The sequence below is a fragment of the Pseudorasbora parva genome, chromosome 18 (assembly GCF_024679245.1).
Source record: "Pseudorasbora parva isolate DD20220531a chromosome 18, ASM2467924v1, whole genome shotgun sequence".
NCBI classification, from domain to species: domain Eukaryota; kingdom Metazoa; phylum Chordata; class Actinopteri; order Cypriniformes; family Gobionidae; genus Pseudorasbora; species Pseudorasbora parva.
In genome coordinates, this window is record NC_090189.1 from 25,239,038 (window position 1) to 25,262,817 (window position 23,780).

Sequence of the window (23,780 nt, forward strand, 5' to 3'; positions counted from 1 at the left end):
TGGAGCAGATAAGAAGGTCCTGAAAGTTTGAGAATAAGACAAGAAGAGGTCTGTCGAGGATGTGAAGATGCATGTCAACTCAGTATTCAGTAAGGTGATTTATTTTTGTATGCACTCATTTGTGCTTAACATTTGATATGGCTTTTCATTCAATTCATTTCTGTATTAAATAACTTGTATAAGAAGTAATATTTCTGATTTTCCACAGGTTGGTCGGAAAGCACTGCGGTCAGACTAGTTCTCAATGTACATGCACCAGTGGAGATCTTTGGTCACTTGCTGTGACTCTGTCCAGCTCCAAGCCTAGGCAGACAGAGGGTTAAACTCCTGCAGTCCAGCCGCATTAACTGGAAAGGAATGAAGTGTCAAGCGTGTTCTCACCGCAGCGAAACGGTCGAAACCCTGCACCCCCCCCCCCCCCCCCAGCAACCTCCCACAGCCGTGACCAAATTATTTCCTAGCCTCCCGAGATTCGCCTCGCCAGACAAAAATCTGCAGCGCAGCTCTGATTCAGTGCACAAACATGCAGCCTCCCTCGTCTCTCAACGCCTCTGTGCCGCCACTTTGAAGAAAATGGGCCTCCTTTTTTTTTACGGGCCTCCGTTAGGACAGCTCCGTCTGTTTACACTCGACAGATTTAAATGCTCCCAAAAATGGCACCCACAAACAACTTGGCTTCCTCCATGCGCGAGGGCCAGTTCAAGAGCTTGCTTTTTGTTTGCCTTCTCTGTCTCTATCCCTCTTGTCAGTTTTACTTTCCCTCAAGTTTGGACTCAACGAATGTTAAGCAAGAATAACCAAAAACTCCAACTGATAGTAGTTTTGAATTTAAATAGTAGAGGTGGGAAACAGAGTTTGAGGGTTGGGGGGGTTGTGGGGGTGTAGAGTGAACCCCTCCAGTCCGCACAGTCCTGCCAAACTGCTCTAAAAAACCTCTGTTTTATTTATAGTGCGCTGTATCCATGGCAACCAAAGAGGTCAGGCAAGCCAGGCCAGTGTTTCACCCTGCTCTGGGGATTAGGATTTCACAGAGGTGCTCTGATGTGCAGAAGGTGGGCTGGAGCTGCTCACCAACTGAACGCCACCGACTAGTGAGAAAGCAGAATTCTCTAGAGTCCTGAGGAGAGACTTGAGAACTGCAGTGGGAATTCTGAGGAGAGAGAGTGGGTGGGGAATATGGGGGGGGGGCTTCAGCAGACTTACAGAAATGTAGAGAAGTGCGATGCCAACCTTAATGAGCTGGTCTAGGCTCTGGAGAGCAAGCCGGTAGGGTTCGATTGGAGTTGTTTTTGCTAGTTCTCGCTAATACCCAAACCAACTGATACCCAATCAAACTTTTCAGGCTGTTGGCAAAAGCAAAGCCATAAATATGTACCACAGAAATTGTTCCAAGTAAGCAAAACAGCTAACCTTCTCAGAGTAGAGATACTTGACAGCAATTGCAGCCCTTAAATTGACTTGCAATAGTAGTGTCACAATACATGGGTGAAAAGGGGTCAGAGGAGCGAGGATAGGTTGCAAGAGCTTCGGGCAAAACGATCAGTCCTCCAAACCAAGACAATCTGGAGTTATTCTAACATTGAGATTTACCCCTTTTTTGCACCTCGGAACTGTCCTGAACTGTCCTGAGCTGTCTGAGTTTATTAGCTCATTACTCATAACAGAGAGATAGGTGGCAGAGAGAGAGAAACTCTGTAAAGTGGGAGATTTTTGTGGCCTTGTTATTTTCATCCCAGGCTCTGCGTGCAGGAGCCGTTCCAAATCTGTGCGTGGGAGCCAGTTGGAGTAGACCAAAGAGAGGGAAAGGGAGAGAGAGGAAAAAAAGAAAAATTTGGAGGGGGTGCTTTGACATGCTCTCCAAGAACGGCACCGCTTGAGCATGTGGACTTCCGGATCCCTCCTGGAGTGCACGCAGTCAGTGTTGCTAGGAGACAGACTTCCGTGGGGTTGGTGGAGGATGACGCCTGGCAGGGTAGGAGGTGGAGTATGATTGTATGATTGGCCTCCACTCTTTTGGTTGGAACAAACTCAGTCCACAACTCTTCATTCACAGTGGTCATTCCTCTAACCTCCACACCTGTGGTGACACCCCCAATCTCAAGGGGGCGCCACCAGCATCTGTGGCCACACGGCTTGTAGCACAGGCGCCACTGCTTGTGACAAGGACTATGAAGACGGTTGCCAGGAGACCGGAGGTGTTAGATGTAGAAGGCTTGAACTGTTGCCAGGAGATTGTGGTTCTGACTTTGAGGGAGACTTGGGGCTCTCAGGGGGATGGCGTCGCCAGTGGGACGAGGGCTGCCGTTGTTAAGAAATGCCATTGGCCAGCAAGAGTTGTGTGCTGGAGAGGAGTTAAGGGTACAAAGGACTATGCGTCAATGGACATCACACTGAGGACACATTGGTGTCTCGCATTGGTGAGTGATTAAAAACTAAACCGGTTGAAAGGGTGGCAGCATACCACAACTCATTATTATGCATCACAATGAACTTCAGTCACAATGAAGTGCACAGTGAGACATCTGTATGCATAAACAAATTGTTCATTATCACAGTTTACCACCAAAGAGTACATAATGGAGAGGCACAACCGCTTTTATTACCAAGTTTGTTATTGCTGACAATGCGCTAGAGACCTGAAGATGCCAGAAGTGTGTTTTAAACCGCAAATGCAACTTGATTAACGGATAGCTATTATTAGTTGGGGCGACTTTTGATGTTATCATGGTGTCAGGTCCTTCTTGCTTCTCTGTCCAAAACCTGTGATGTCATTTCTCAAGAATCTATTCAAATCCCATTGCAACAACACCAAGAGTACACATGCATGCAAACATGTGCGCACACATATGGGTCATGTGAACTTGGCTTGTGCTGCAATGCCTATCCTTTTGCAGAAGCTGCAATGCATGCTGGTATATAGCTGTTGAGCGTGAGCCCAGCTGAGCCTCAGAGCTTCATTTATCAGTAGGGACACACACACAAAGGACTCAGTGTGGGGGGGCAGTAATTGGATCTACGCCTGCCTGGTGCCCCTAAGACCTACTCCAGCCCCCATCCCCCAAATCCTCCCTCTCTTCCTCACCCTCCTCTCCTTCATCTCACCGACTGTTATCACCACGCCGCTCAAGAAACACGCGGCACGTGTGTGCCGATACAGACAGATATGAGCATGCCACACACGCATGCTGTGACATGTTACACCCTCTCTGGATTCTCAAACATTTTATGCGGTTATGTTGCGAGACCTAGATGGCTGAAAACTTGAAAGATTTCTCTCCAGCTGTGGGCTGCAGGGAACCAAACTGCCCCACATCTGTCTGTAACATCCCTGTGAACTTTTTTCTGCTCTGGTCTTAAATGAGATCTTGAGATTTTGTCATTCTGAGGTAATTGTAAATGCTAGCTAACATTTTACTTTTTCGAATACAAGGCATGACACCTACACCAGTATGTAGATTAAGCTTATTGATCAGTTAAATCTCTCAGTTTCTCATGTTCTTTCCCTTAACTTACATTGTTCTCTTGTTTTTGTTGTTGTCCTTTCAAGCTGTGGTGGTGTTGGGGCTGTGGAGCAGAGAGAGAGAGGTCTGATCTGGGCTGGATTTGCGCTCGGCTGTAGTTGCGGCTGAGGCAGTGCTGTTGGCTCCTGGGCAGGCAGGCAGGCCCCTGCGGCCCGGGCCCTTTTCCAGCATGGGCGGCAGCAAATCGGACAAAGAAGCTCAGTCTCTCCGGGTGTGTGCCTGTGTGTGTGCGCGAGTGGTTCTGTAGAAAGACCCTGGCGAGCCCAGCGCGAGGGTCTTATCCTCACGGCTCAAACACACGCCACCAGCTGCTGCCCTCTTCCTGTGCTTTCATTAAGGCAGCCTCCGTCCTGTTCCATAGGGTAATTCGCACAGAAAAAGGGGAAAATATATCTCTCTCCTCCTCTTCCTCTGTTTCATTTCTTTCTCCCTTGACTCTGTTGAAAGCTGTGCGACCAAACAAGATCGCTCCCATTATAATCAACGAAGCTACCCTGCTAGCACGCAACAGCTTTGTTGATTATAATGGGAGCGAACTACTTTGGATGCGCTGTTTGCTTGCAGTATAGACACGATGGTGCGCTCTCTCTCTTTTTCCTCTATCTGTCTCGCACACTGGCCAGAGCAAGAAGAGAGGTGCCAGCCGGAGCTCATACCCACTGCAGCATTCACAGCACAATGAAATATCTCCATCTTTGGCCAGTTCTGGTCAGCACTGGCCTGTTTTTTGTCTTTGTAGTGTGCATGTGAATGAGCGTGGCTGAAGGTTAGCATATTTCTTCATGTGTATTTCTAAGCGGTGTGTGCGAGTTGTGTGTGCATGTGTGTAAAGTCTGTTGGAGCCGCAGTGTGCGGAGCTCTGAGCCTAGAGCCAAGCCAGGCATTGCCAGAGGGAGCGCCTGCTATGTAGGGCGACGGGCAAGCTGGACGCCAGCGGAATATCAACGCAGAGCTGCCGCCACTCCTCCCAGCAGCCCACCTGCCCACTCTCTTCACTCCAGAGAGAGAGAGAGAGAGACAGGCAGTGGAAGAGAGAGAAGGGGGGGCGGGGGGGTTGCAGGAAATTGCCAGGTAGTTTCCAGACCCACTTCCCTGTGTCGCGCCCAATTAATCAGGGCCGCATCCATGCTGGCTGCCCCCTCCCTATTAACAGGAGGTGTGTGTGTGTGTGTGTGTGTGTGTGTATGCGTTCACAAAAGTGACCAAGAAACTTCATTAAATGTGTTTGAGTCACTGAGGTTTGAAGTGGCTAACTTTTTTAAAGTGTTATAAAACTGTTTATGTTTAGTCATTGCGCTATCCTTTATTCTCATTTACATGTGTGTGCATGTTTACAGGGCTTGACGGAGTGTTCGCTAACACCTGCGAACCTCACATTCTCATTTTTACCTCCTGTGGTGCTTGCACACCTGGACACACACACACATTCACACACACTCTAACACATAAACACAACCACGCTCACAGCTCCTTTTGAAGAAATGTTCAGGTGTTGCATGTTTCCACTGATTGTTTGGGTGCTTTTTGGTTTTAGCTACCCATCATGATGTGATTTTTAGCTGTCTACGTCTGTGTGTGCGCGTGCGCGCGTGCTAAAAGATTGCAATCAGCCACCGCTGTGTTTTCACCTGCGTGTCATTATTTCCAGCCAAATCAGTGGCTAAAGCTGTCGTGTTCATGTTGGTCTTACCTGACACATGGTCCTGCAGCACAGTCACGTATTGTACTATTTATGTAAATTAATTTGTATGTCAGTTTTGCAGATGTCACTCCCATCATTCCAGGCTTGGCTGAGTTTATTTGAGAGAAAGAAAAAAAATCTGTACTTCTGCCTAAAGTAAACTGTGTGTGTTAGCATGTGCTTGTGTGCGGCATGATCACTGCTCTGAGTAAACCTGTGTGTGTGTGTCTGTAGCGTGCAGTGCTGCGTGGAGGACGGGCGCGGTATGAGCAGAGAGACAGCTGCCCTGACAGATGCCAGGAGGCAGGACCCCACTGGGGAGCAGGGGGGGACGGAGCTGGCACTCTCTCACCCCAACGGAAACACCATGGGCTGCAGAGGAAGTGGGCAGGGGGAGAGACCCTGTTTGTGTGGGTTTGTGTGTGTGCGAGGTGTAGATGATTCTCCCTTCATCTCAGCTTGCGTACGGCAGGGACAGTTTAAAAAGCACTTGAAAGTGCAATGAGGCAGATAACATTAACAGTTTCCTTCATACCTGCTGGAATAATTACATGCTATCAGGATGCTAGAAAACACTGCCTCTGTTTGTTCTTTTATAATTTACTATTATCTATTTTCTCATAGAACTCGGACATTAAAGTTGACCTTCACTGTTTGGTATTACACTTAAAAAAACATACTGTTGAAGTCAGGTTAATGATTTTGATACACCATGGTATGGTTTGGTTACTGCAGTATATGTCTAAAAGGTACTGTAAAGAACTGTACTTTGGTATTCCAATGTTTTTTGATACTATAATATGTTTTTTCCATTGAAGGTAATATCCTATTTGTTCTGTTTACACTAGAAGAGATAGAAAAATTACTTGTATTATGCATTTCAAGTCTATGCGAATTGCACCCTATTTATCAAATATTCCTGGTCTTAATGTGTGCTCGCATATGTATTGTTCTGCACAGTCATTTCAATAGGAATCCAAACAATTGGGAACTTCACATTAGGGTGAAAGATTTTCCCATGCAAATTTCATTGGGTTCAAGTGTTCAACAGAAAGCTTTTATTTAAGCTTGGCTTTTTACAGCCCTACACTATTACAATGGACAATTTCACTTAACATGACTGCGCCATTTTGAACGATTCCTTTGTGTTAAACCCATTGGGTAACACTTTGTGAAGTCCATGCTCATAATGAATTATAACCCCTTTTATACTTATAAGTACTACTATTCTATAGATATACACTCACCTAAATGATTATTAGGAACACCTGTTCAATTTCTCATTAATGCAATTATCTAATCAACCAATCACATGGCAGTTGCTTCAATGCATTAGGGGTGTGGTCCTGGTCAAGAAAATCTCCTGAACTCCAAACTGAATGTCAGAATGGGAAAGAAAGGTGATTTAAGCAATTTTGAGCGTGGCATGGTTGTTGGTGTCAGATGGGCCAGTCTGAGTATTTCACAATCTGCTCAGTTACTGGGACTTTCATGCACAACCATTTCTAGGGTTTACAAAGAATGGTGTGAAAAGGGAAAGACATCCAGTATGCGGCACTCCTGTGGGCGAAATGCCTTGTTGTTGCTAGAGGTCAGAGGACAATGGGCCAACTGATTCAAGCTGATAGAAGAGCAACTTTGACTGAAATAACCTCTCATTACAACTGAGATATCCAGCAAAGCACTTGTGAAGCCACAACACACAGAACCTTGAGACGGATAGGCTACAACAGCAGAAGACCCCACCGGGTACCACTCATCTCCACTACAAATAGGACAAAGAGGCTAAAATACGCTCACCAAAATTGAACAGTTGAGGACTAGAAAAAGGTTGCCTGGTCTGATGAGTCTCGATTTCTATTGAGACATTTGGCCCCACTTTATATTAGGTGGCCTTAAGTACTATGTACTTACATTAAAAAATAAGTACAACTGTGTTCAAATTGTATTGCAAAACACCTTTGCTGATACTGAGGTGGGATATGGATAGAGTTAGGGACAGGTGTGTGGGGGTGTGGGTAAGTTTAAGGGTAGAGTTAGATGGAAGGGAAGTGCCAACTGTGTAATTACAAATGTAACTACAGAAATTAATTACAGATGTAATTACATACAGGTATTTTTTAAAATGAAAGTACAATGTAAAAACATGTATGTACACAATAAGTGCATTGTATCAAATTATTAATTAAAATGTTATTACATAGTACTTAAGGCCACCTTATATAAAATGGGTCCAGAAAATTCAGATTGTAGAGTCAGAATTTGGCATGAACAGAATGAGAACATGGATGCCTTGTTAACACTGTGCAGGCTGGTGGTGGTGGTGTAATGGTGTGGGGGATGTTTTCTTGGCATACTTTAGATCCCTTACTGCCAATTGGGCATCGTTTAAATACCACGTCCTGCCTGAGCATTGTTTCTGACCATGTCCATCCCTTTTTGACCACCATGTACTCATCCTCTGATGGCTACTTCCAGCAGGATAATGCACCATGTCACAAATCTCGAATAATTTGGTTATTGAACATGACAATGAGTTCGCTGTACTAAAATGGCCCCCACAGTCACCAGATCTCAACCCAATAGAGCATCTTTAGGATGTGGTGGAACGGGAGCTTCGTGCCCTGGAGGTGCATCCCACAAATTTCCATCAACTGCAAGATTCTATCTTATCAATATGGGCCAACATTTCTAAAGAATGCTTTCAGCACCTTGTTGAATCAATGCCATGTAGAATTAAGGTGGTGAAAGGGGGGTCAAACACAGTATTAGTATGGTGTTCCTAATAATCCTTTAGGTGAGTGTATTTATAAAGATTTAATACATATACTGTATTGTATGAACAGTTATAGTTACTTTTGTAATTACTGTGCTTTTCAATGCACATGATCATAGTCCATTATACACTGAGTTTTAATTGATGAATACAAAATAGTTCTAGAGACACTTGTTTGTTGTGCCAATTATGAATTATGTCTTTAATGGCTTACATTTGCATTAGAGCTCATGTATGGTCATTTTGATTTGTTAAAATCTATATCTGTTCAGTCATGGTATTACTTGTAGCAGTTTGAAATTATACTTTAAAATATTGTTGCAGTGTTTAGCTTAGTATGCAACATTAAAAAAAATATAATTTGTTTGTATTAATGATTTCTGTTTGTTTTTATTACTGGAATTATTGTTTATTAGTTACATTTACAAAACAACAATATAAAATGTATAATGAGCACATCTTCATGATTTCTTAACATATACTTTAGGAAAAATTCATCCTGTTTTCACATATACTTAAAGACATCAATGATGCATTTATAGGGGTTAGTGACTATATTATCGCTCACAATAAGTAATTAGAAGTGCCCAATATGGCTATTAATAACAATGTATTTACTTATTTGACAGAACTAATTTAGTGCTGTCAAATCGATTAATCAAGATTAATCGCATCCAAAATAAAAGTTTGTGTTTCCATAATGTGTATCGTGCATAATTATGTATGAAGACTTCAGATGCAAAAGCCTCTAAAAGCCACTTCGGTCAAAAATGAGATAACAATACTGAGTGAATGCTCTCCACATATAGTATACTTTCATAAAATATTTTCACTTCAAACCCACTAAATCCCAGCCTCAGCCTATTCAGAAGTACCGGTACTTAGGTAGAAATCTGTACATAGAAGCCTTACGATAATGCTTATTTTTAAGAATACTGTCAGACGGACTTGCATCTGATGTCTTTGTATATTTGAATACACATACATACATACATATAAGAAATATTTGCATGTATATAATGTAATATGTATTTGTTTTCTTAAATATACACATGCATGTGTGTATTAATATGTACATAATAATAATAATTATACACAGTACACACACACACACACACATATTATGAAAACAAACTTTCATTTTGGATGTCATTCATTGTGATCAATCAGTTTGACAGCACTCAAATTAATCTGAATTACTGTCAATGTAACTATAATATAATAACATTATAGAAATGCAGGTTGTATCTTTATAAATTCATTCATATAACCATACGACTGACTAATTAATGCTTATAAAATTAGGGAATAATGGATTATGAGCATGCCCGTTGAAAAGCAAATGCATGACTTATGAGTGATTATAAAAATAAAATAAATGTAACTATAACTTATAATGCAGTATAGGGCTTAATGAGTCTTTATAAAAATATTTATAGAATAGTAATACTTACTCATAAAGAAGAATAAATGGAGCTATAATTCATTATAAGCATCGACTTCAAAGAAAATGTTACCAAACATTGTAATGTTAATTATTGCTTAACAGAGTGACCACATATTTGCATTTCATTTAGGAACTATGAGTACCAAGACTAAAGGGACAGAAACAGGAAGACGGAAGAGAAATGTCTGGAGGTGAAGAGAGGATATGAAGGCTGGACTCATGTAAGAAACTTGTTCTGTTACAGATGACCCACTTCTCTCTCTCTCTCTCTCTCTCTCTCTCTCTCTCTCTCTCTCTCTCTCTCTCTCTCTCTCTCTCTCTCTCTCTCTCTCTCTCTCTCTCTCTCTCTCTCTCTCTCTCTAATATGTGTGAATCTCGCACACATTGCTCCCTGGTGTCTGCATGCACAGAATCATTTTATAAAATAAACATGCAGGTGTGTAAAAATGTGACAAGTAAAAAGTCTCACTAACTCGTGATTAGACTGATTAGATCGGGTTTTCCAATCTGTCCAAAGTAGACTTTCAAACTGGTAGCATGAGCACATACCAAAAGTATTGGGACACCACTCCAAATCATTGAAATTAGGTGTTCGTCCACTTCCATGGCCACAGGTGTAAAATCAAGCAAGTAAAATGAAAGAATGGGTTGCTCTCAGGAGCTCAGTGAATTCAAGCGTGGTACTGTGATAGGTTGCCACCTGTGCAATAAGTACATTTGTGAAATTTCCTCACTACTAAATATTCCCCAGTTAACTGTTAGTTGTATTATAACAAGGTGGAAGCAATTGGGAACAACAGCAACTCAGTCACTAAGTGGAAGGCCACGTAAAATCACAGATTGGGGTAAGCGCATGCTAAGGCACACAGTGTGCAGAAGTCGCCAACTTTCTGCAGAGTCAATAGCTGCAGACCTCCAAACTTAATGTGGCCTTTATATTAGCTCAAGAACAGTGAGTAGAGAGCTTCATGGAATGGGTTTCCATGGCCGAGCAGCTTGCCAGAAGAATGGTACTTGCCTGACTGCATTGTGCAAGTTTAAAGTTTCGTGGAGGGGGATTATGTTGTGTGGTTGTATTTCAGGGGTTGGGCTTGCCCCCTTAGTTCCAGTGAAATGAACTCTAAATGCTTTAGCATACCAAGTCATTTTGGACAATTTCATGCTCCCAACTTTGTGGGAAATGTTTGTGGATGGCCTCTCCTGTTCCAACATGACTGCACACCAGTGCACAAAGCAAGGTCCATAAAGACTTGGATGACCAAGTTTGGTGTGGAGGAACTTGACTGGCCTGCATAGAGGCCTGACCTCAACCCATTTGAACACCTTTGGGATTAAATAAAGCGTAAACTACGAGCCAGGCCTATTCGTCCAAAATGTGCCTGACCTCACAAAGGCAAAAATTCCCATAAACACACTCCTAAACCTTGTGGAAAGCCTTCCCAGAAGAGTTGAGGCTGTTATAGCTGCAAAGGGTGGGCCAACTCTTATTGTTACACAGCTCTGTGAAATACTTGATTCTAATTGGTCAATCATGCATTCCAGCGCTATCTGGACTAAGTTATCTTGACCGGTACTACTTATATGCTTAATGTTGTCACTCTACTGTCATTGACTGTCTGGTGCCATCTTGTGACTGAAACCACCACGGGTTACAAAGGAAGAAGACGTCAAGGTGTTCACCAAAAAATGAAAATTAGCCCTTGATTTACTCACCCTCAAGTCATCTTAGGTGTATATGACATTCTTCTTTCAGACAAATAAAATCATTATAGTTATATTTAAAGTCCTGGCTAATCCAAGCTTTTTAATGGCAGTAGTTGTAGCTCTGCTTTTGACGTCCATAAAAAATGCATCTGTCCGTCAAATAACGTGCTCCATACGGCTCTGGAGGTTAAAGTGGGGGTGAAATGCTGTTTCATGCATACTGAGCTTTTTACACTGTTAAAGACTTGGATTCCCATCCTAATCATAGACAAAGTTTCAAAAACTAATGTTGGACGTTTGATGGAGTATTTCTGTGTCAAAAATTCTCCTTCCAGTTTCTCTCAAGTTTCGGAGAGTTTTTTTCGTGTATGGGTCCGCTTGACGTCGACAGAGCGGAAGGTCCTTGTATGGGCCGTAAAGGCTCTTCTCCCGGAAGGGTGCGCGCGCGCGCGTGACTAGAGCGAGAGAGGAAATGCACGGACATAAACACTGCTCTCAAGGTGCAGATCCAGTCGCCTGAGCAACACTTCTGTGGCACCGCACTTCACTTTATTCCTATGGGTGATGTCAAGCGACAGCATTCCGGGAAGGCAGCGCTGCATTTAAACCGATTTGAACGCAGAAATGACGAGAAGCGTCACATCATGCTTCAGTCTCGTCGTAAAAATGGATCTCCACGGTCACTGCTGTCACAGGACTTCACGAAATCAACAGTTATCAAAGAAGTGTGTTTTTGACAGAACGGTCCCAGCCATATAGGTTCACGGTCGTGCGCGGTGAGTAAAACTGCTTCAAATGTTGTTGGCTATCGTCGCGTAAGTAAACATCAGTAAACAACACGATCGTGTATAACGTTAGTTAATTTATCAATGGAGCATGCGATCTATGGTGTGTGTTTAAATACATTTGTTTAGCTGACCACTATAGGTGTCAGTTTGTTTATTGTAAAACCACCCAAAATAAACCTAGGGGAAGTTTTCACAAAGCGTGCTTCGTCATTCAAATGCGCTAACGGTTACTCTATTGTTGTTCTATGTATAACGTTACACTTAGTCTGACGTGCAAAACCATTTTGCTTGCTACTGCTAATGTTTAGTCGAATACAATAGTCCATAAACCGAAACATGTCACTCGCATAAACTGCGAGTAAACACACACAAATGTTGACAGACCACTAAATACAGTCCATACCACAGAGACGGACGTCGTGCTGTTGCTGTTTCTCCTGTTCAGTTTATTTCAGCCTCCGGATCTGATTCTGGATCATATATGTATTAGTTGAATCTGATTTAGGGTAGCGTTTTCTTCTCCACGCTTGTACGTCATCTCTTTGTGTGCGCTCGTCATTCTTTAGCTCCGCCCACACGATACGCATCCAGCCGCTCGTTTTTTTTCGGAAAGACTTGGTACAAGTGTTCAAAGTTCACTCGTGTTTATTCAGAGCTCTCAGATACAAACAAAATAAACTCGGTACTCTATCAACAACTCGGTACAATAACACTTTCTCAGCAATCTTTCCCCAGCTCTGGAAAGATTGGACAGGACTGTCAGTGCTTCAGCTGCTGCTTGTGTCTGACTAAACCACGCCCCCTTTGCCACATAATCTCATTACAAATGCAAAGATGTCAGCCAATCACAACAGTGGGTGTTTTCACTAAAGTCTCACAGCAGACACGCCCCTTAAAACATCATTCAAGCCAGAGGGTTTATATCAGTATTTAAAAAAAAATGCCTTTTATTTTTAAATTAGGACATTTTCTGATGTAAAAACACCATACTAACAATATAAATACACCTCAGGAAACATTATAAAATAATAAAAAAATCGTACCATGGGAGCTTTAAATATAGACTTTATTCGTCTGAAAGAAAAATGTGACTTGAAAGTAAGTAAATCATGGGCTGATTTTCATTTTTGGTGAATTATCCCTTTCAGCATTAATTTCAACATATATGGTTAAAAAAAAATTCTTATAGATAAAGGCTTAAAGCGGTTAGGAACTGTTTTTCTTTGCGGAAGCTTTGAGGAAGAGCTAATAAAATGTTAAACCTTGAGACAATATTTTGTGTTTAATTTACTTGAGACAAGTAGCCGTGCAATAAACGGATAATGTACATCCAGCCGGTTGTTATCGCAGAATAAACCCCTTCAGAGTGATGCAGGATCATTCTGTTGTTGCTATATTTGAATGCAAGCCTCTGTGATTGTGACAAAAACATGAAAGTGGTACTTCAGACTTGAATTGCTTTGGTGGTAAGAATAAGAAATTCACATGGCACTAAACAAGTTTTTGTGAACTTCCTGCTGTCCCTCAGAGGGTTATACAATTGCTGAGATCATGACATTAGTTTTATGTCTCATAGGTTCTGAAAATAGGCCAGTTAAGTGGATTTAAACTGCGTTAGTTTGTGTGTATATGTGTGTAGATCGGGTCCAGCTCCAACGTCTGCGCAGGAGGAAGTGTTGCCATGGTGAGGTAGACCGAAGGGCCAGAGACACTGTCCTCTGTTCCACGCTCACTGCAGCTGTCCTCGCGATGTGTGTCAACGGCGCGCGTGTGCGTGTTTCTGAGTGGGTGTGTGTCGGAGAGCAAAAATAGTTTTGCGCAAATGAAAAACAAATGGTTTGTGCTTGTTTTCCATTACTGCTGTCCAGGTGATGGCATGAAGGCCGCAGCTTGTTTTTTTTATTTTTTTATTTTTCTCACACACAGTTTACATCTGAAGGGTGTGCCTGTGTCCTTCAACTCTGTGGTCGCTGATCAGTCTCTAGCCGTAGTCCCAGTCCGGGAGTGAAGGGATGACCTCACCACTGCAGCTTCTGGACTTCCTGTCCCAGCAGCAGCGGGTTTTTCCATCTGCGGGGAGTCTGTGTCCTGTAAGTCTGTTCGTGTGAAAGCGGCCTACTCAAGGGCGCACTGATGAAAGCTACAGTGTTGGTCTGGAGATACCATTCTGCACACACACACACACACACACACACACACACACACACACCTGCAAACTCACAAACTCACATACACAAAGCAGTGTGTTGAGATTTTTGTCCGTAGAGACCATGCCCATGGAGACAGTGTCCATGGAGACTACATTCATGACAGGGTCCAAGTAAAGCAAAGTAGGGAGAGGTTACAGTGTGGTAGAAGTTAATCGAGGACTGATGTCTGTGTGAGTGTATATGTGTGTATTGTTTTTTGGTTTAGAAAGTTGCTGGAATGTTACTTTTTAAACATGAATCAGTAACACTTTAGTTTAGGATCTCTTTCTCATTATTAACTAGTTGCTCATTAGCATATTACTGGTATTTTGCCTATTTATTACTACTTATAAAGCACATATTAATGTCTTATTTTACATCCCATAATCCCATCCAATACCTATCTAACTATTAATGAGCAGTAATTAGTGAGAATTGAACCCTAATCTAAAGTGTGACCCATGAATCTAATTTCACAGCTTGTACAGACAAAAAACAAACAAAACAAACAAACAAAAAAAAAACGGTTAAATCTAACAGAATTGTGTGAGATCTATCCTTAAAACAAAAAACGAGATTAAAAAATCTAGTTGGCAACAAAAATGACAAGAAAATATGACTTGCTTTCAGAATATATAACGGTATCCTTACAAGTATCCAAGATACATTAATTTCAAAAACTTACTTTAATCTAAATTTGGTTTTCATAACTTGCAACATCTTCATATGTATCTCCATAAATGCATATACAGTGTCAATATTCCTTTTTTTTTAGTAGACCTAAAATATATATATTTTTTCTGTTCATATTATTACCAACAACTTTAAATGAATAGTTTCATATTTGTCCATCATTTTTAATTCAATTGTCAAATGCAATGCTTCATGTGATTGTAGTTCTTTACCTCACTAAACCCATTACACAGTCTTGTAGCTTGCTTCAAATAAAAGTGTCTGATGTTATTTAATTTGTAGCTAGTTGGTTTGGTGCATGGCTTTTAATGCTTTAACAAAGACTTTTTTTAAATCCCTGTGAGAAATATTTATGGAAAAAATACTTCCGCTGCTAAAAGTGGGCAGGCACTAATGCACTCCTGAAAAGATAACAATCCAAACAATTCCTGACAAAATCAAGTCCCATCATAAATCTTTTTTTTTTCTTGTTAGAAAAACTGTTTCACTATACACCGATCAGGCATAACATTATGACATTAAGACTAATATTGCATCGGTTCCTCTTTTGCTGCCAAAACAGCCCTGACCCATTGAGGTATGGAGACCCCTGAAGGTGAGAGATCCTTTAAGCCCTGTAAGTTGCGAGGTGGTGACTCCATGGATTGAACTTGTTTGATTTCAATGAGCCTTGGCGACCCATGACTAAATTGTCTGTTCAACGCTGTTTCTTCCTTGGACCACTTTTGATAGATACTGACCACTGCAGACCGGGAACGCCCCACAAGAGCTGCAGTTTTGGAGATGCTCTGACCCAGTCGTCTAGCTATCACAATTTGGCCTTTGTCAAACTCATTCAAATCTTAAGTTTGCCCCTTTTTTCTGCTTCTAACACATCAACTTTGAGGACAAAATGTTTACTTACTGCTTAGTATATCCCACCCACTAACAGGTGCAGTGATAAAGAGATTCATTTTATTCACTTCATCTGTCATAATGTTATGCCTGATCGATGTATGGCACAATGAGAATAAAAGGTTATTTGCAATTTCCGTGTGAACATAAAAATATATGATATTAGATAAAGATGGAGATCAGAACTTAACACTTTGTCCTGCCCTTTCAGAAAAAAACTTAACAACTAAAGTAGTTTAATTAGTTTACCTCTAAAAGGGTGCATAGTAGTACCTTAAATGTACATATTACTACTCCTATATGCATCTTTTGGGGCTAGAAATGGTATGACGTGTCCCTTTTAATGGTACAACTTTGTTTTTGAGTGCCTTGGTGACAATCTACCATTCCACGAAATTTAAATTTGTTTGCACATTTTTGCACACAAAAAAAAACAAGTTACTTGATTGACTTCACCATTTCATGTCATTTTTTTTATACCTTCCACTCCAACCACCTCACAATCTAATCAATTGGCAATGGATTCAATTATTTACAGCCCTCTCACTGATTATCATGTTTCACTCTGAAACACGTCACAATATGGAAGTAAAAATGTGTTGCGAAGGCAGTTTCATGTTGAATTTTCCACTGAACCTCAGCTTATTGTTCCAAGCTCCACACCTGAAACTAGTCACAGAGCCCATCTCCTGCCATCCATTTCTCTCTCTTTTTCTCTGAGTTTCCATCCTTCTCTTGGGGCCTTGTGCCTGACACCGCTGTCACACACCCCCCACCCCCCTTCCGTGTCCTCCACCCCCCACCCCCCCAATCGACATGCTCCACTTCATTTTACGAGCAGCACACTGCACTTCACTAAAAGAAGAAAAAAGAACGAGGGAAAACTCACTGAAAAAAAACAGAGGTTTAGAGAGGGTGACTATGCAGAGGAGAAAGAGAAAAGGAGGGAAAGGTGTTTGTTGGAAACAGTGCTGAAGCAACTGGATGAGTGAAGACAAGACGGCAAGCAGTGGAGGAGAGAAGGATGAGAGGACAGGAGCGAGAGAGTTTACGCATTTACTCTGAGTTTGTTAATAATTAATGTGTCACAGGCTTGAACGGGGATATATCTATCTCTCCTCTTACAACCCCCCCACCCCCCGCCAGCTCTCTCTTCCTCGCCAGATACGCATGGCCCTCACTCCCAGGTGCACAGCAGAGGGAGTGAAAACATCTGAGCTGATCCATGAGGGAGCGCAGGACATGCTCTTCTCCTCAGCTCACATCACAAAATGGCCGCCCACTGACGCCCATCTACCCTGAAGCTGGAAACCAGAACCAGACAGAATCGAGTTAGATTCTTATTCTAACAATTAAACACAACAGAATAATACAAAAATAACCTCTAATCTATAGTGAAGTGGTGTTACAAAACAATAGTTGATCTATATCAACAATACATTTATGTTTACAGAAACAAAACCCTTAGTATGGCATATTTAATTCGGCAACGAATGGGAGGGAAAATATATAGCCTGGTTTTTGTTCATATATGTCACAGACCAGCCAGGCTCTTTCACTTCCACCACACAGTGATCGCAACCAGTTCTGATCACCCCGCGCCTGTCATCAGTCACCTCATCAGCGGCACACGATATATTCACACATCTCACCTTCAGTCCTTGTCTGGCCTTGTACTAGGAAAGACTCATTTACCTGATCTCCTTGGTTATCCCAGAGTGTTGGCTTTTGTTACAAACCTTTCATCCTGGCTGCTTAAGTGTCTGTTTCTCCATCTGCATACTGCTTCTGTAAGACAACCCTCAAGACTCTCTCATCGTTATACAAGTGCATCGTCATTACCCCATTCTCTGCCCTGTGTTCCCAAATAAAGTGTGTGTTTGGATCTTCACTAACATTGTGTATATCCTGACAGAATGTGAAAAATGCATGTGGATCCAAATCATTGTAATCCTTTTCAGAAGAGAGTTATCAAAACCCAGGGCAGCACCGAGCACTACCATCACTTCCACCACCGTCCCTGCTTCACTTGTCTGTGTTGCCAGTCCCATGGTCAAGCCAGTGCCCTTTTCTGGTCTGGAGGACTGCAATGGTTTTCTCTTATAATGTTCCCTTCCATTGAAAGTGCAGCCTCAGCTGTTTACCACCCATCGGTCTAAGATATCCTTTATAATTTCTCATCTATCTGGTTTGGCCACCGCGACTCTTCAAAGTTTTGTTGCACATTCTAAGGAGGCGTTTCGCCGTACTGCAGGAGATTCTTCAGTCAGCTAGCAGCTTTATCAACTCCGACAAGGTACAAGCTCGATTACAGATTATGCACTAAAATTTTGAACTCTTGCTGCTACAAGTAGATGGAATGAGAAGGCATTAATTACCATCTATTGCCAAGGTTTAAATCCAGCGCTTCATCTTCAACTAGCTATTTACGATGATGTTCCATCTAGTTGTGTGGCACACAGAGCTCAAAGCTGTTATGAAGAAAATCTGATGTTTGAGTCTAACCCTGCCCTCCATTCAGAGAAATTGCTGCCTCCAGAACCAGAAGCCATGCAAGTGGATAACACCCGTCTGTCTCGATACTGATATTGATGATATTGTTCCATTCGTCCTTTGTCTCTTAGGCCCCATTTACACTGTATGGTTCAAGTGACCCATTTTCCGATTTTTTCCTCTCACTTGGCACAGATCGGATATAAAATGTGAACATGTAAGCAGGAAAAAAAAACACATGAATTCCAGTATCCTCAGATCAGATTCAGGCCTCACTCATGTGTGGTAATAAATATGAATGCATTTGCAGCTGCCATGTAAGCGGTCAAATTGATATTCCCAAATAAATGCTAGTCGTACGTCATTGAAAAAGGGACTGAAGCGAATGATTTCAATTCAGGTGGACACGAACTGTGATCAAGGGCTATTCTCATTTTCTCTGCATTACGAGATAAATGTTTTGCTGATCTTTAAAGATGTGTGGAAAAGTGTAGAAAGCAAAACATTGATTAATTATTTAGTTTGCGTCTATTGCATATCGCGAGTCGTCAAAAAAATCAGATATAGTCACCAAATCGGAATTGTGCATCAAGACCTGCAGTGTAAATGCGGCCTTAGTGAGTTCAGTAATGAATAAAGCAGTTACACCCTCTCCTCTGTCCACTACTGTAAAATTGATTGCTGCTTAACTTGTCGTTACAGTCACTGCTCTCATCATGCAGGGTCAGCCGGCAATTTCATCTCCGGTGACCACTGCAGACAGCTCCAGCTCCCGACGACCTGTTCTATTTACTCCCCGTTTCTGGAGGATTCCATTGTCGCGATCATCCTAGGGCTTCCCTGGTTCATTCAGCATCACCCTAAGTTTTCCTGGCACAGCAGAGATGCCTTAAAATGAGGCCCCAACTGGTTCCATTCTTGTTTTCCTCGACTTTATTGACCTGAATGTCCACAACCTGTAACAATACCAGTAAATTCTTCTATTGAACGCCCTAGAAAAGCAGTCTATCAAGATTCCCATCTGTTATGAGTCCTACTCTGATGTCTTCTGCTGACACAAGCCTCAAGATTACCCCCACACTGACCATGGGACTGTGTCATCGACCTGGAACCGGGTGAGTCAGTACCCAGCGGATGTGTAACCCCTTTCCATCCCTGAACAGCAGGCCATGGAAGAGTACATAAGGGAGGCTTTCAAGCAAGGCTACATTTGTCCATCCACTTCTGCTGCTTCCAGTTTCTTCTTTGTGGCACAAAAAAAGGATAGAGGCTTGTGACCTTGCATTAATTACCAGGCTCTAAACAAGATCACCAAAAAAATTCCGTTATCCACTTACCCCCATCCTACCGGCTCTGAAACAACTTTGTGGAGCATCCATCTTCGACAGGTTAGACCTCCAAAGCGTGTACAATCAAATCTGAATCTGTGCCATACGACCACTTTTATCACTCCACAGGGCATTACGAGTTTCTTGTAATGCTGTACGGCCTGATCAATGCCCCCTCCATTTTCCAAGATTTTATGAATGGGGTACGCCAAGACTTCCTGAATAGGTTTGTAATAGTTTATATAGTTTATATAGCCGATATGAGGAGTGTCTGGTTGCTAGGCAACGTGGGGGAGAGGACGCTGGCGTCGTCTGTTCGCCGCTTCTCCACCCACAAATGATCATGTTAATGTACTATTAGATTTAGATTTTATTTTATTTCCTTATGTTTGTGACTAGTCTAACAGTCAGAGCTACAATTGGGGCTGTTGCTGATTGCTGGCAGCCACTGAGAGGACGTTGTTCCTCGTTTCGCCGTTTTCCACCGCTTCTAATGTTTACGTTTGAATTGCTGCGGTTGGTTGGTTCTGGTTTTGGAGGACATTTGATGTTTCTCGCCGCGACTGCTCACTGGTGGACTCCCTTGGGCTTAAGCTGCATGGTGGCTGAAGTTTGCACCGGGCTAGCGTCATCTGGGCCATCGTAATCGGCGTCCGGCATGATGTTGGGATGTTCCGCTTCTCGGCTGCGCCGCTGTTCCGTCCTGCATTGCGGCCGTGGAGCGGCTTGGACTTCTGCGCCGACCCCGGTGTGTCCACAGAAGTGCCCGGAGGAATGTTCTGCCTCCTGCATGGTGCTGCAGCGATCCCCATCGTTTGAATCGTCATGAAGACCCATCATCTGGTCTTCAGCTGTCCTGCCTCGGCGATGTCATCGGTACACTGCCGCTGGGAGAAATCTGAAACATGGAGTGGACCAGTGTGCTGCGGAGCTAACAGAGACTTCCACCATCAGCTGTTTTCTGTTCACCATCAGCTCTGTTTCTGTTCACCATCAGCTCTGTTTTCTGTTCTGTTTTCTGTGTTGGTTGATTGTTTGTAGTATTCTATATTTTTACTTGTTATTCATTTTTTGTTGTTATCCCCCCCCCCCCCTTGTTGCACTTTGAGATTCTTCGGAATGAAAAGTGCATTATAAATAAAATCTATTATTATTATTATTATTTGTCTTACTGACCGTCTTTTCGTTCCCAAGAATCATTGCATCCCTTTTATTGAGTCACCTTATTCTTCTGTGGGTACTGGCCGCCCAGGGACCACTCAAACCCGCTCGCTCCTACAACAGCGGTACTGATGGCCCACTTTGCGCAGTCTCCAAGGTTCCACACCACTTTTGGCAAGCTCCCTCCTCTCTCAATTCTTCGACCCCCATGGTCACACCTCAAAGACGATTTGATTACTGACCTGCCACCTTCTGGAGGAAACACATGCGTCCTGATCATGGTGGTGAAACACATGCATCCTGATCATGGTGGTGGATAGAATCTGGAAAGCCTGCAAACTGATTTCCTTAAAAGGACTTCCAACAGCCCAGGAAACTTACCAGGTATTTCACAATTTTGGAATCCTAGAAGATATAGTTTCAGATTGAGGACTCAAATTATCTCACGTGTTTCAACGGCTTTCTTTCCGTTCCAAGGTGTGACCATCAGTTTGATACCCAGCTACCATCCCCAAGAAAGTGGGCAAATGGAGTGGAAGGTGTATGATAAATCAGCCACTTCCAGGTCGAGAGACAACTCACTCCAGTCACCTATAAACTGCAGCTACCTCCTCACTAGAGAATCACTTTGCATTCCATGTATCCATGTTGAAACCTCACTACCTCACAGAGTCTGGCACTGATGACCTGACCCCCGCACCTTAGATTAAAGCAGATCCCATCTACACCGTCCGAGAAATCCTGGACTCCCGTCATGGTGGTGGCCGACAGGAATATCTGGTGGATTGTGAAGAGTATGATCACAAAGAGGTCATGGGTGCCCAGAGTTGACATCCTTGATCCTACTTTCCTTACGGAATTCCACCAACGTTATTCTCATTGGCCTGCTTCTCAACCTCATGGCCGGCCGTCGCTAGAGCGGAGCCTGGAGTAGGGGGTAATGTCACGGACCAGCCAGGATCTTTCACTTCCACTACACAGTGATCCCAATCACCAGAGTTCTGATCACCTGCACCTTTCATCAATCACCTCATCAGCAGCACGCAATATATTCACACAGCTCACCTTCAGTCCTTGTCTGGCCTTGTACTAGGAAACACTGACTTAACTAATCTCCTTGGTTTTCCTAGATTGTGTTCCTGTCTTCCTACAACTTCATCCCAGACTCAGAATGTTGGCTTTCGTTACATACATTTCATCCCAGTTCTAAGGTGTCCATTTCTCCATCTCCACACTGCTTCTGTAAGACAACCATCAAGATTGTTATTCATCTGCCATACTCACTGTTATACAAGTGCATCTTCATCACCCCATTCTCTGCCCTGTGTTTCCAAATAAAGTTTGTGTTTGACAATATAATCTTGACAACCCATGTTTTCCAAAATATTAAAAGTGTCCCCTGGAATTGTTTAGTATTTTTATTTGTAAGGTGTTTTGTTGTTTGTTGGTTTTGACATCAAAGTAAACAATGGCACAACACTCTAAATAGAAGTGTACTTCGATGTATTCTAAATATTTTTTTTATGAATTCACAATTATATTTTGAAATAAGGTAGCAAACAGGATGCAGTACTGCAATGCACATTTTAATTTATCTAAGTAGAATTAAAATTAATTAAAGGTTGAGACTGAATTTGAATGATGGCTTTCGAATTTTGAAAAGTTTTTTTAGGCTTTACAGCAGACAGACAGATGTGTCTATCAGAAATGTCAAATATTCTTATTTCATGTATACTTGTATACTATTATACATGTATACTATTTATTACATTAACTTTCCATTTATATACCAAGGTGTAAGAACACTGGAATTTTCAGAATGCATTACCTTGTGTTGAATTTCTTTGAATTGTAATGTGGCCAATTTGATTCAAATTCACCCTCATGAACTGAAAGGAAGCCAATTCTTAATTTTGTACAGCCCTGGTGCCAGCATTCAAGTTTTTCAAGTTCCTTCTAGTAATTAGTGGCTGAATCTTAAATTGCATACTTCATATATATATATATATGGAAGTACTCACCTAAAGGATTATTACGAACACCAACAATACTAATACTGTGTTTTACCCCCTTTCGCATTTAGAACTACCTTAATTAATTCTATGTGGCATTGATTCAACAAGGTGCTGAAATCATTCTTTAGAAATGTTGGCCCATATTGTTAGGATAGCATGTTGCAGTTGATGGAGATTTTTTGGATGCACCTCCAGGGCACGAAGCTTCCATTCCGCCACATCCCAAAGATTCTCTATTAGGTTGAGATCTGTTGACTGTGGGGGCCATTTTAGTACAGTTAATTCATTATCATATTCAAGAAACCAATTTGAGATGATCCGAGCTTTGTGAAATGATACATTATCCTGCTGGAAGTAGCCATCAGAGGATGGGTACATGGTGGTCATAAATGGATGGACATGGTCAGAAACAATGCTGAGCTAGGCCGTGGCATTTAAACGATGCCCAATTGGCATTAAGAGGCCTTAAGTGTGCCAAGGAAACATTCCCCACACCATTACGCCACCACCACCAGCCTGCACAGTGGTAACAAGGAATGATGGATCCATGTTCTCATTCTGTTTATGACAAATTATGACTCTACCATCTGAATGTCTCAACAGAAATCAAGACTCATCAGACCAGGCAACATTTTTCCAGTCTTCAACTGTTCAATTTTGGTGAGCTTGTACAAATTGTAGCCTCTTTGTCCTATTTGTTTTCCTATTTTCCCCTTCTGCTGTTGTAGCCCATCTGCCTCAAGGTTGTGCATGTTGTGGCTTCACAAATGCTTTGCTGCATACCTCGGTTGTAACGAATTGTTATTTCAGTCAAAGTTGCTCTTCTATCAGCTTGAATCAGTCGGCCCATTCTCCCCTGACCTCTAGCATCAACATGGCATTTTCGCCCACAGTACTGCCGCACACTGGATGTTTTTCCCTTTTCACACCATATATATATATATATATATATATATATATATATATATATATATATATATATATATATATATATATATATATATATATATATATATATTATATATTATTTATATAATACAGCTTTCTCTGGTCTTACACTCACTCCACCGGGGAGGTTCAAAACCAGCAA

At 42.2% G+C, this 23,780-nt stretch overlaps 2 long non-coding RNA genes across 3 annotated transcripts; both read left to right on the plus strand.

The window, feature by feature from the left end:
- Positions 1-1,709: 1,709 nt before the first annotated feature.
- On the plus strand, positions 1,710-8,427 carry LOC137046435 (uncharacterized). The gene is made up of 3 exons (XR_010898962.1): positions 1,710-2,417; positions 3,548-3,732; positions 5,437-8,427. It is a non-coding gene; the product is annotated as an uncharacterized lncRNA (long non-coding RNA).
- Positions 8,428-9,309: 882 nt separating this feature from the next.
- Positions 9,310-23,350, plus strand: LOC137046568 (uncharacterized). Of its 2 annotated transcripts, none has more exons than XR_010899005.1 (3): positions 9,310-9,646; positions 13,844-14,007; positions 23,294-23,350. It is a non-coding gene; the product is annotated as an uncharacterized lncRNA (long non-coding RNA). The 2 variants fall into 2 exon arrangements; XR_010899004.1 differs by lacking the exon at positions 23,294-23,350 and adding an exon at positions 18,889-19,781.
- The last annotated feature ends 430 nt before the right edge of the window (positions 23,351-23,780 follow it).